This window comes from Kogia breviceps, chromosome 7, assembly GCF_026419965.1.
Source record: "Kogia breviceps isolate mKogBre1 chromosome 7, mKogBre1 haplotype 1, whole genome shotgun sequence".
Taxonomy (NCBI): domain Eukaryota; kingdom Metazoa; phylum Chordata; class Mammalia; order Artiodactyla; family Physeteridae; genus Kogia; species Kogia breviceps.
In genome coordinates this window covers 15345719-15357621 of record NC_081316.1, presented here as the reverse complement: position 1 = coordinate 15357621, position 11903 = coordinate 15345719, and positions in this window count along the sequence as shown.

Below are 11903 nucleotides of genomic sequence, written 5' to 3'. Positions count from 1 at the left end.
AGGCTGGGCCTTCTGGAGGCTGCTGCTGCCTTCCCTAGGAGAAGCTTTTCAGGTGACTGGAACCTCTGCCCTGGGGTCCCAGCTCCAGGCCACCGGAGGGGGAGGGGCGCTGGAGGCAGCACTCTGGCTGGAAGGGATCCTGACAGTGACGTTTGCACAGAAGCTTACATGGGATGGGGAGATTGCTATTGTCCACCCCCTCTCCCAACACCCCGTACCCTGGTTCTTGTGAACAAGGAAGAAAGGGCTGCTCTCATCATGCCCCTCCCCGCCCCGCTCCCCAGTAGCACTGGGCTGAGATGGGAGGGCCTGTGAAGAAACTGAGGCCCAGGTTAAGAGGCATGGACGTAGAGAGCCCTCACCATGCTGGGGTGTCAGCAAAGCCCCCCTAGCTCCCCTTTTGTGTGCCTGGTGGCCCCTCCTCAGTGAGGGAGATCTGGGCACCGAGTGAGCAGGGCAGAAGTTTTGTCCTGGTGGACCCCAGGGTCCTCACTGCCCACGGTCACGCAGTGACGGGGGAGAGGGGTTTTGATGGCTGGGGTCTGATGCCACGCGGAGGGGCAGGCGGGGGGCCCAGTCCGATTCTTCCTGGAACCGCCCCACCCTGCCCGAGCACAGTCCAGGGTTTCATGCCCTTTGAACCTCACTTGTGATCGGTATTGACAGGCGGCAGGATAATCATTAACTGCAGCCAGGGGCCGGGCCAACAGCTCAAAAGGCGCTGGGCTCGGGGTGGCCCACTTCCTCCTCGCGCCCCGAGGGCCAGCCAGGCACCCAGGTAAGAGCCTCCCGGGTGGTCAGACCCCTGCAGCCTCTCTGCCCCGGGGTGCTCCCGAGCCCGTCCCTTCTGAGGAAGAAAGGAAGGGACCTAGGCAACCACTGAGTGACCCAAGCAAGTCCCTTCCAGCCCCTGGGCCTCAGTTCCCACCCGTGGGGTAAGGGGGTCAGGAGTCCTGATTGAGTGGCAGCGTCTCTGCTGCTGCTACTGCCTCTGTCAGACCAGGTAGCTGGTCTCTCCTGGGGCTCTTCGGAAGGGCCTGCTGGGCTTCTGGGGTAGGGGTTGGGGGCCACCAACTAAAGTGTCTTCATTCACAGGCACATCCTCCCAGGCAGAGGACTCCTGCCCTCACCTCACCTCACCTTGACTGCATCCCAAAAGGGAGGACACCACTTCAGGGAGGTTGCCGGGCAGGATGGACCCCCAAGGCCCTGCTCTGTGACCTTGGGCAGCCTCTTTGGCCTGCAGGGCCGGTGTCCACTGCTGGGAAAGGGGAACATAGCCCAGTCTGGGGTCTCCAAAGTATCCCCTAGGCCTCAGCAGGACTGGCATTGTAACTTGGGCCAGTCTCTCGGGCCAGAGCCTGGCTGGTGGGGATGAGAACACACTTTGCAGGAGAAAGGTCTGTTCCCCCAGGGGTCCTGGGCCAGCTCAGGGACCCCAGACAACACCTCCTTCCTCTCCCCACTGAGGGGACAGACTCAAAGGTTGAAGGGAAGGTGGCTTCCTAATAGCACAGGCCAGGATGGCCTCACAAGCCCTGATTCGCATATGAGGAACCAGCAGCAGCTCAGAGAGGTTAAGCCACTTGCTCGAGGTCACCCAGCTCCCAGGACCCTGCCGGCTCTCAGGCCACTGAGGTGCTAAGTGCTCTTCCAGATTGGCAGTTGCTTATAGCCCTGTTCTTAGCATTCTGTGGCAGGTTTGTGTATCAGCATCTTTTCCAGTTTCCCGTTCTTGCCCTTTCCCCCTACCACTCTCTCCTCTGTCCCTTTCCAGTTCTCTGTCTGCCCCACTCATCTCTTTCTCTCTTGGCCTCTCTGTCTCACTCTCCCACTTTCTCTGTCTCTCCTTCTCCCACCACCCTTCTCATTCCTGTCTCATCTCCGCTTTGTATCTGGGGCCATCCTCAGGAATCTGGGCATTCAGAGGTCCCTGGAGATGGACAGGTGCCCAGCCACCCCTCACTGTCCATCTGCCCTGTGGCTGCAGCAGGAAGGGTGGGCAAAGGGCAGAGAATGGAGGCCACAGTGGCCAAACCTGAAACTTGGGGGCCCAGGTCTGGTTGGGAAATAAACGAGGAAACAAGGAACTTGGGGAAGAGAGGGTGTGCGGGTGTCAGAGCGGGCAAAGGCTGCCCAGGAGCTGTAAATGGGAGCCACTCCCGGCTTTATGAGCAAATCTGGGGTTGAGACTGGACTTCGCCCAGAGAAGCAGTGCTGGCATCAGACTCCGGGTGTGGGCCTGGATGATAAGGAGCCTCAATAAAAAGACCACAGACCTGGGGCCATGAGGACCCAAGGGGCCCAGGTGGGCAGTCATGCTATACTCCCCAGACCTCTGCCCGAGGGGCGATGCCAGGCGGGCAGGGCCCAGGCCTCCGGTCGGTTCCCACCCCCTGTAACAGCAACTCCATGTGGAAGTGCCCACAAGTTCCAGTGGGGCTGCTGTTATCTGGGGTGGGGACCAGTGTCCACAGAGGAGGAGAGACGGCTGCTGCCCAACAGACCAGCAGGGACCTCCATGGCCATGCTCCCAGGCCCAGGATGGCAAAGGGTGGTGGGCTGTCAGCAGGCTGCCAAGACCGAGTGCACAGGGCTCTGACCTATGAATTGACAGCCAGTGCTCTCGTCTCCCCTCTGGCTGCCAATTCCATAGGTCACAGGTATGTTCGCCTCAATGCCAGCCTCCAGGACCTGCGGGGGAAGGGGTGGGGCTGGGGATGTCTGGTGGGCACCGAAGACTTGCAATCACAGTGCAACACTCAAGGCCCAGCTCCCTTCTGTCCCATTTCCACCTTTCCATTTTCCCTCTTGTGAGCATGAACTGCTTTAGGTCTCCACCTGTGCCAACTGTGCTGCAGCATGCCTCTGAGCTTAGTCCATGAGGTTCCCTCTGCCTGGAACACCCTTCCCAGCTGTTTTGCCAGGCTCACTCTTGCTAACCGTTCCAAGCTCTGCCCAAGCATCTGCTGCCTCCAGGAAGCCTTCTTAAAGCCCACTTGATCGTAAGTGCCTGGCCGGGCACCCCCAGTACCCTGTGCTTCCCCCAAGCACTGCATTCTCCCAGGGTTTCCGTTCTCCCTACCACCTTAGGCTCAGCCCCCAGCCCAAGCCAAGCCCAGGTGTGTGCTCGATAAATGTCTGAACAGACCCTGAGCCCCCATCTTGCACCCTGAGGAAGCACCACCAACGTCCAGTGTGGCCAAGGGGAGCCAAGGACCCTGGGTTCCAGGCCGTGTTGGAGCCCCTCCGCCACCCCGGCCAGGGACCCTGCGCCAGCCTTGCCCTCCGTTCGCCCCGTTCTCCTCTCTTCCCAGTCTCGTCTCCCCAGGCTGCCCTGGCCCAGCCGTGGACAGAACGGCGGTCCCCACCCCTGCCCCAGCTTCCCACAACAGCCTCGCTCCTGCCTGGTTTTTATAACATGGGGTCCTGGGAACATTTTCATTTGAATAAAAAGGTTTCTGCTGCTAAAACTTTAGAATTTAAACCCTGGAAACACAGACCTAGGAATAAAGTCCAAATTGCTTAGTAACAGGAACTGGTTCTTGAGCCCTTTCTGCTTGCTGGGTGCTTGCATACATCAATCGCCTGGAATCATCTCGGCAACCTTGTGAGGTAACTGTTGTGAACTTGTTTGGGAGATGAGAACTCAGGCTCAGAAAGGATGAGCATCTTGCAAAAGTCACAGAGCAAGTCGACCTTTTCTCCCTCCGAGGACTCTGCGCGGCGGACCAGCGTTCAGCCCCCTGCTCTTTCCCTTGCGCCTTCCCATGTGCAGCTGGGCCCCCATCCCCTCGGCTGAGGCCCAGCTGGGATGACCCTCCCATGACTGAAGGATCTGCTCCCCTTCCTCTACCTGCACCAGCTCCGTGGGGCCTCTGCCACTGCCTCCTTATCTCATGCAGTGCAGGGTTGAGAGCTCTGCAAGCTTATCTTATCCTTGTGCTGATCCCAGACTCCTTGAGGGCAAAGTCCAGGAGTCACTCGTCCTCCCTGGTCAGGCAGCCCAACATAGTAGGTGTTCAGCATACTCTGGCCAAATGGAGGGGATGAACTCTGACGCTCTCCGGGCTGTCAGGCCCCAGGCCTAGAGTGCTGGCTTAGGGTGGAAGCGGGTGGCAGGCAGCCTCCTGCTCTGGGTTTCCTCCTCCATCTGCCACTACCTCTACAGAGCCCCTGACGGCTCTCAGAGACCATGCAACAACTCGTGCAAGGCAGACCCAGCTCTCTCTGACTGGCTCCTTGACCTGTGGCCTTTTCCCGGCAGGCCCTGGGCCTGTGCACATCTTGCCTAGCCTGGAGACCTCCACGGCACCTACCTGCTCACCAACAGAGCCGGCTTCACCCTATTCCCCACTCATTGGCCCCCATGATGCTCTGTGGCCTCTCTTAGGACTCCCATCACACCCCCTCACCAACACCTGGCTATGCCCCCCACCCCACCCTGACTGTGAACCCTTGGGAGCAGTGGCCACTGACTTTGTTTTCTGTGGCCTCAGAGAGTGGCACAGAGTAGGTGCTTAATAAATGCACGCCGAAGGACTGACCACATCCATGAATGAAGATGCTTGGGGGGGAGGGGGGCAGCAGGTGCCTGGAGCTGTCAGCACAGTGCCCGCAGGTAGGAGGCCCTCAGTAAATGCCAGCCGTGGTCTTCATCACCATCCCCAACCGTCCGGGAAACAAGGCGATGCGGACGAGGCCGCTGAAAGTACATGCAAATTAAATGTGTTCCAACCTCAAAGAAAGGACGATGGGGGAAGGAGTGGTCAGAGTTGAGTGGCCTTGATCGTGAAAGGCTCCCTGAGAAAGGCGAGTATGATGAGTTCAGCTTTTGCTGAGGTGAAGCCCAGGAAGAGGTCCTGAGCCCTGGAGGGGGAAGGAGTGACAGGGACGAAGGTGCAGAAAGGGGAAGTAGGCATTCGGTGGGCCGGGAGCCCGCTCTTCTGCAAGCCTTACTCCCAATGGCCACCAGCAGGGGACGCCCCGGACCGCATCCCGCCTGAGCTGGGCGGGGTCGCTCCTCCCCACGCTCCTCCCCGCCCAGCCCTGATTCCTGCAGCCATCCCCCACCCCCCACCCAGGCCCCGCCCCGGCCCGCCCCGCCCCGGCCCCCCCAGGCCGGCGGAATACGTTAAGCGCCCTCCACTCAGCGGCAGGTCCCAGATGCTCAAAGCGCACTTCACACGAAGTGGGGGTTCCTGGTGGGACGTTTACAGCTGTTATGTGTGTATCTGAATAAGTGTAAAATGCGTCCCCGCGTAACTACCACTCAAGATAAGAAAATCCGCCTTGCAGAGCCCCCCAATGTGTCCTTGAAGGCGACCCCTCCCCAGGTAAGCGCAATGCTGACCTTTACGGTAATCACTTCCTTGCCTTTCTCTGCGGTTTACCCCCCAGGTACGTAACCCAAAACAGTTAGTGTTCATTTTGCCTGGGGTTGTTGTTGTTTAATCATCAATGGAATCTTGGGGCTGCGTCCGGAGGTCTCCAGGTGGTTGCTGGAGCTGCGGTTTGTTCCTATTCGTTCACTGCCCACGATGTTCCGTTGTATGAATAGAATCCAGCTGATTTATCCAGTAGACTGTAAATGGACCTTGGCACTACTGGGTAATGAGGCAGCAGATGTAACGTTGGACAAGGCCGCCTGGTGCCTGAAAGAGGGGTACCTTGTTAGAGGCCTTTTTCTTTTTTTTCTTTTTTGGCCTCACCAGGCGGCTGGCTTGCGGGATCTTAGTTCCCCGACGACCAGGAATTGAACCCTCGGCTGTCCGCCAGGCAATTCCCTTCTTTTTGTTTTTGACAATCAGGAAACCTTCAGAAAAGCTGCACGAAAAGTACAATGAGCATCCATATAGGGGGCTTCCCTGGTGGCGCAGTGGTTAAGAATCCATCTGCTAATGCAGGGCACACGGGTTCGAGCCCTGGTCCGGGAAGATCCCACAGGCCGCGGAGCAACCAAGCCCGTGCACCACAACCATTGAGCCTGTGCCCTAGAGCCCGCGCGCCCAGAGCCTGTGCTCCGCAACGAGAAGCCACTGCAATGGGAAGCCCACGCACCGCAACGAAGAGTAGCCCCCACTCGCCGCAACCAGAGAAAGCCCGCGTGTGGCAACGAAGACCCAACACAGCCAAAAATAAAAATAAAATAAATTTATTAAAAAAAATAATCCACATACCCTTCACTCAGATTCACCAGTAGTTAACATTTTGCCCCATTTGCTCTCTCTCTCTCTCTCTCTCTCTCTCTCTCACACACACACACACACATACATACACATGCATTTTTTTTCTGAACCATCTGACAGGAAGTTACATAGGTCATGACCCTTCACTCTTAAGTATTTCAACATGTATCTCCTAAGAAAAATGACATTTCTTACACAACCGTGGTACAGTTACCAAATTTAGGCCTGGCACAGTGATGCCAGCACTGATGCAGCCCTGGGATCTGATATGCTGTCCCCGTTCCAGTGTCTCTGATGGTCCCAGTGAATTGGGATTGCGCCTCACATTTGGTTGTTAGCGCTCTTCAGTCTTTAATCTGGAACCATCCTCGGCCTCACTGTTTTTTAAGACCTTAACGTTTTTGAAGAGTACAGGCCACTTGCTTTGTAGAATGTCCCTCAGTTTCTTTTTCCCCTTTTCCCCCCAAATTAAGAAAAATATGTCCATTATGTAAAATTTGGACAATATAGAGAAGTAAACCAAAGTTGCCCCAGCTCCTTTGACGTAAGGATAACCCTTTAGACATTTCCTGTAACTGAAACCGTGCACCTCAGATTGGGACTTGAACCCATGAGGCCGGAACTCAAACCCGGCCAAAACCCTGATTGGGACTTGAACCCACGCGGCCGGGACTGGAACCCGGCCAAAACCCACAGTCTTCCAACTGAGGCCATACACCTGGTTGCAGGACTTAATGCAGCTCAGGTTCTTGACGTCTCATTGCAGAAAGAATTCAGTGAGAGACAAGGTGATAGGTAAGAAGTGGATTTATTTAGAGAGAAACACACTCCAACACACTCCACGGACAGAGTGTGGGCCACCTCAGAAGGTGAGAAAAGGCACCAGGGTATGGGGTTGTCAGTTTTTATAAGGGTGGGTAATTTCATAGGCTAATGAGTGGGAGGAGTATTCCAGCTATTTTGGGAAGGGGCGGGGATTTCCAGGAATTGGGCCACCGCCCACTTTTTGATCCTTATGGTCGGCGGCGTTAGAACTGTCATGGTGCCTGTAGGTGTGTTATTTAGCGTGCTGATGAGTTACAGTGAGGTATACTGAGGCTCAACGTCTAGTGGAAGTCGACTTGTCCGCCATCTTGAACCATTTGGATCTACTCAGGTTATGTCATGTCCTTGGGCTACTTACATCATTCTTTCAAAGGGTGCCCTGCCCGCTTCCGTCCTGTTTCATAACCACTCGAGTTAGTCGACTTTGCTGTTCTGTGCACTCCGTACATTAACATTTACTTCCAGGAGGTAGGTGCTTTCCTTAGCCCCGTTTTACAGCTGGTCCCAGAGACCCTGAGTCTTGCTAAAGATCACACAGGTAGGACTGGAACCTGACGGTGCGCTTGGCCCTTATGCTACACCGTCTCTCCATAGTGGCTGGTAGTGTATGTGTGTGTGCGTGTGCGCGTGCGTGTGTGTGTCTGTGTGAACCTCTGCCCTACTGACTGACATTTTGGGCCAGGGCCAGATATTTCTTGGCTGTGGGAGGCTGTCCTGTGCCTTGAAGGATCTTAGCAGCACCCCTAGGCTCTACCCACTAGATGCCAGCAGATCCCTCAAGTTGTGACAACCAGGAATGTCTCCAGATGTTGCCAAGTGTCCCCTGGGGAGCAGAGTCACCTCCAGTTGAGAATCCCGTGTGTGTGTGTGTGTGTGTGTGTGTGTGTGTGTGTGTGTGTGTATCAAACCACGTGACATAGTATTCAGTCTGAAATCTGCTTTCCCAGTTATTGGTAGTCCACGATCACCTTAGTTTCCTTTCATTTTCTTCTCATCTGCTGCCAGGAGTTGCCAATCAAATAAATTGTTGATTGACAAAAAGACAAATCCACCTCTGTGGGAGTCTTCTATTGCTGCACAACAAATGACCGCAAACCAAGTGGCGTAAAACAATAGGCACTTATTAGCTCGTGGGTCTGTAGGTCAGAAGTCCAGAGTCTCGAATGCTGGACTCAGGTGTTGGCCAGGCTGAGTTCTCTTCTGGGGGCTCTGCGAGCCGTCTGCTTCCATGCTCATCCTTATTGGTTGGCCGGCACTGGCAGGATTCCGTCCTTGCAGCTGTAGGAGTGAGGTCCCCATTTCCTTGCTTGTTGTCAGCTGGGGGCTGTTCTAGGCTCTTAGAGGCCACCCACATTCTTCTCCACATGGTACCCCTCCGACTTCAAGCCAACAATGGCACATCAAATCCTTCTTGCGCTTTGAACCTCTGACTTGCTCTGCCAGCAGCCAGAGAAAACTCTGCTTTTAAAGAGCTTGGGCGGCACTTCCTTGGTGGTCCAGTGGTTAAGACTCTGGGCTTCCACTGCAGGGGGCACAGGTTCAGTCCCTGGTCGGGGAACTAAGATCCTGCATGCTGTGTGGCGCGGCCAAAAATAAATAAATAAAAATAAAGAGCTCAGGCCACTGGGATAATCTCCTATCTGAAGTCAACTGTGCCATCAAACATGACTTATCACGAGTCATATTAATTATATTCACTGTCCCAGGGTGTGTACGCCAGGTTGGGGAATCTTAGGAACATCTCAGAATTCTGCCTACCACAATTACCAAAGGGCAAGTGGGGGGTCTTTCAGCGGGAGGTATTGGGAGGTAAAGGGTAGCAGGCCAGGCTGGATGAGCAACCGTGGGAAGGGTCCCGTTGCATTCCTGCCCTTCGAGAAGCCCCAATGGGAGTGAGCATGGAGCTTGGGCAGCCATGGGCCCTCCCATCTCCCCTACTTCTGGTCCCTTTTCAGATGACCCATCCCCATCACCTGTACTGAAGGTCAGGATGAAGGGTAGGTCAGGGGAATGTTCTAGCTGGGCCTAAAGGGAGGTGAGACACTGACTCTTGGGGGGGTAGGTAGGCTGGGGCAGCTGTATAGACCACCCAGCTCCGAGCGACCTGGGTGGAGACTGATTTGGGGGAAGGAGGAGAAAGGTGTTAGGTCAGCAGAAGGGACTGCAGGGGGGCCTTGGACACAACGTCTGACCCCCGATGAGGTGTGGGTGTGAGGGGCTGGGCCAGGGAGGGACCAGAGGGACTGGGCTTGTTAAAGATGAACCGGTCTCAGGAATTCCCTGGCAGTCCAGTGGTTAGGTCTGCATGCTCTGACTGCTGAGGGCCCGGGGTTCAGTCCCTGGGTGGAGAACTCAGATCCCATAAGCGCTGTGCTGCGGAACCAAAAGAAAAAAAACCAAAACAGATGAATTGGTCTCTGTGCCCTGGTGGCTGAGTGTGACACACGACTGGAGATAGACTTACTCTCCAGCCCCAGACTTACTTTCCAGCCCCCAGCCTGTGAGGCCCATGGTGAGGCTCAGGGCAGGCGCCAGTCATGGGGGAACAGGGGAGAGAGGCTACGGGGAGGGAGAGGAAGCTAGAGCAGAAGAACATGCTTGGAGAATATGTGAGAAGGCACGTGGCTGCACTCCCCCACGGGGCGCTAGGACTGTGGTCAGTCAGGCAGCAACATGCCTCGTGTGTGCTCTCAGCCTTCTGAGACCACGGGGACATCGGGGTTACACCCACTATTTCCATCAGTGTAGAGTAAGGGGATCCCGAGACCCTGCCAAGGGACCCCCAATGGTATCGCTGTAGAAGGCAGAATTCTCACATGAAAATGATAAACCACTTCTCCGGAAGTCCCCAAATGTGATGTGTCCACAGCAAAGGCCTGGAGGGCAGGGTTGGAATGGTGCCTGAGCTCTCCAGGGAGTTTAGGTAAAGACTGCACCCTGAGTTCAGCTGCAGCCCCTGCCTCAGCAGCTCCTGCAAGATGGGGCCAGAGGCTACCAGGACTGAGACACGCGTTTAGAAGCCCAGCAGGGGGTGGCCTCCTCCAGCCCTGCAGTATAATTTCTTTTTTTTTTTTGCAGTATAGTTTCTATCAAAAGTGCTCTGGAGGCCTCTGCAGCTCAGCTCTGCAAATCACCATGTGGTTATATGTACACAGCACCCTGGCAGGCCCCCCCTGGCTACAGAGTTGGAGCTGCTGCTTCAGGGCAGAGTTCACCCCAGCCCGTACTTGGGAAAGAGGCTCTTCAAACCCTCTTGCTTTGCTACCAGCCCGACCTGGCAACTTCAAATGGTTTGATTGTGGAAACAGCACAGTGTTAAGATTCGAAAGGTCCCGCTTCTCATTCAACCTGGGTGACTTCAAGCAAGCCACTCAACATCCCCAGGCCTTGGGCTTTTTCTTACTGGGATATGAAGGCAGAGATCCTGAGCAGCCCTGACACTCAGTCACCTCCAAGCTGGACACCTGCAGAGGCCTCTGGAGCCCAGCAACTGTGCATCTTCCAGAGAGAGGCCCCATGGGGTGGAAGGACACCCTCTGGCTGGTGCTGGAGCCCCTGGCCTGCAAAGGAACAGAACTCCCTGGTTCTTTACCTTGTTCTGGCAAAAGTGATCTGTTGGCCAAATCTCTTACTCATGACTGTTAAGAACGAAAACTGTGCTTATATGCAAACTTGCTCAGTGGAAAGAATGAACCACTCCTCATCCCAGGGACAAACCTATGTGTTATTGGCTTTTCCCAGCCTGATATTTCTGCCATATTTAGAGGAAAACTCTGTTTTTCTTTTCTTTTCTTTTCTTTTCTTTTCTTTTCTTTTTGTTTTCAGGGGGCATGTAGACACTTCTCTAGACCAGGCCATTATGGGGCTAAGTAGACTGCTTTGAGGTCAAGCAGGTGAACCCCTCCTTCTAGCTAGGAGCAGCCTCCAAGGAGACTTAGTGGCACCCAAGGCAGGGTTTGGCAGTGTATGTATGTGAATTTAAAGGAAGAAAACACTGGGAGTGGGGGAATGGGCATCATTTCTGAGGAAAAGGAAAATATTTGAACCCTTCTTCAACCTTTTGCCAGGGAACCAGCCAAAAACAGAGGAGACACCAAAAGTGAAACGGTTCATTCATGTTCTATGAAACTTTCCCACCCAACAGAATCTATCCTACACACACACACACACACACACACACACACACACACACACACACACACACAAAGTAAGTTAGGACATTTTCACAAGCTGGGGCATTACTAGATATGGAAGCTGCCCGGGATCTAGGTGCCAACTCTGCGAAATTGGGGAAACGAATTTCCGCCCATTGGAGTCTCAGGAGGGAGAGAAATCCCTTCTTCCAATCCTTGAGTCCTTGGAGAAACTCAAGCAGCCATACATAACCAACAGGGGCTGGGTTTCATTTATCAATAACCCAGGAACATTTTGTTGTTTTCAATTTTTTAGGGCTGGGTTTTCCCAGCACACAAGGCTCTAGGGAGATGTGAAAACCATGGCAGTTCAACATGAGAGCTGCTGGGACAAGCTTGTGGAACCCTCATTCAGGCCACTAGACAACCACCTCTTTCAGTATCCTCAGCCTCGGGCCCTTCCCTGGAACATCCTAGAAATTACATCTCCGGGGTGGACCCTTCAAAGTGCCATGTAGGAGGTAAGTCCTTTGGCTTCTAAGGCTGGCCCTGGAAGTCTGGACTGAGCCTGCCGGAGGCTCCTGGTCATCAGCTGGCACATAGCCTCTGGTGACAGCCCTGTCTAGGGGTCTCAATATCCCCTTTTAAGGGGAAAGCCAAAGAAAGAGTCTCATGGCTTCTGTGTTTTACTGTGATTGATTTAAAGAATACTAATGAAATCCCAAATAAAAGCAGTAAGTCAGGGACCTAAGACTGC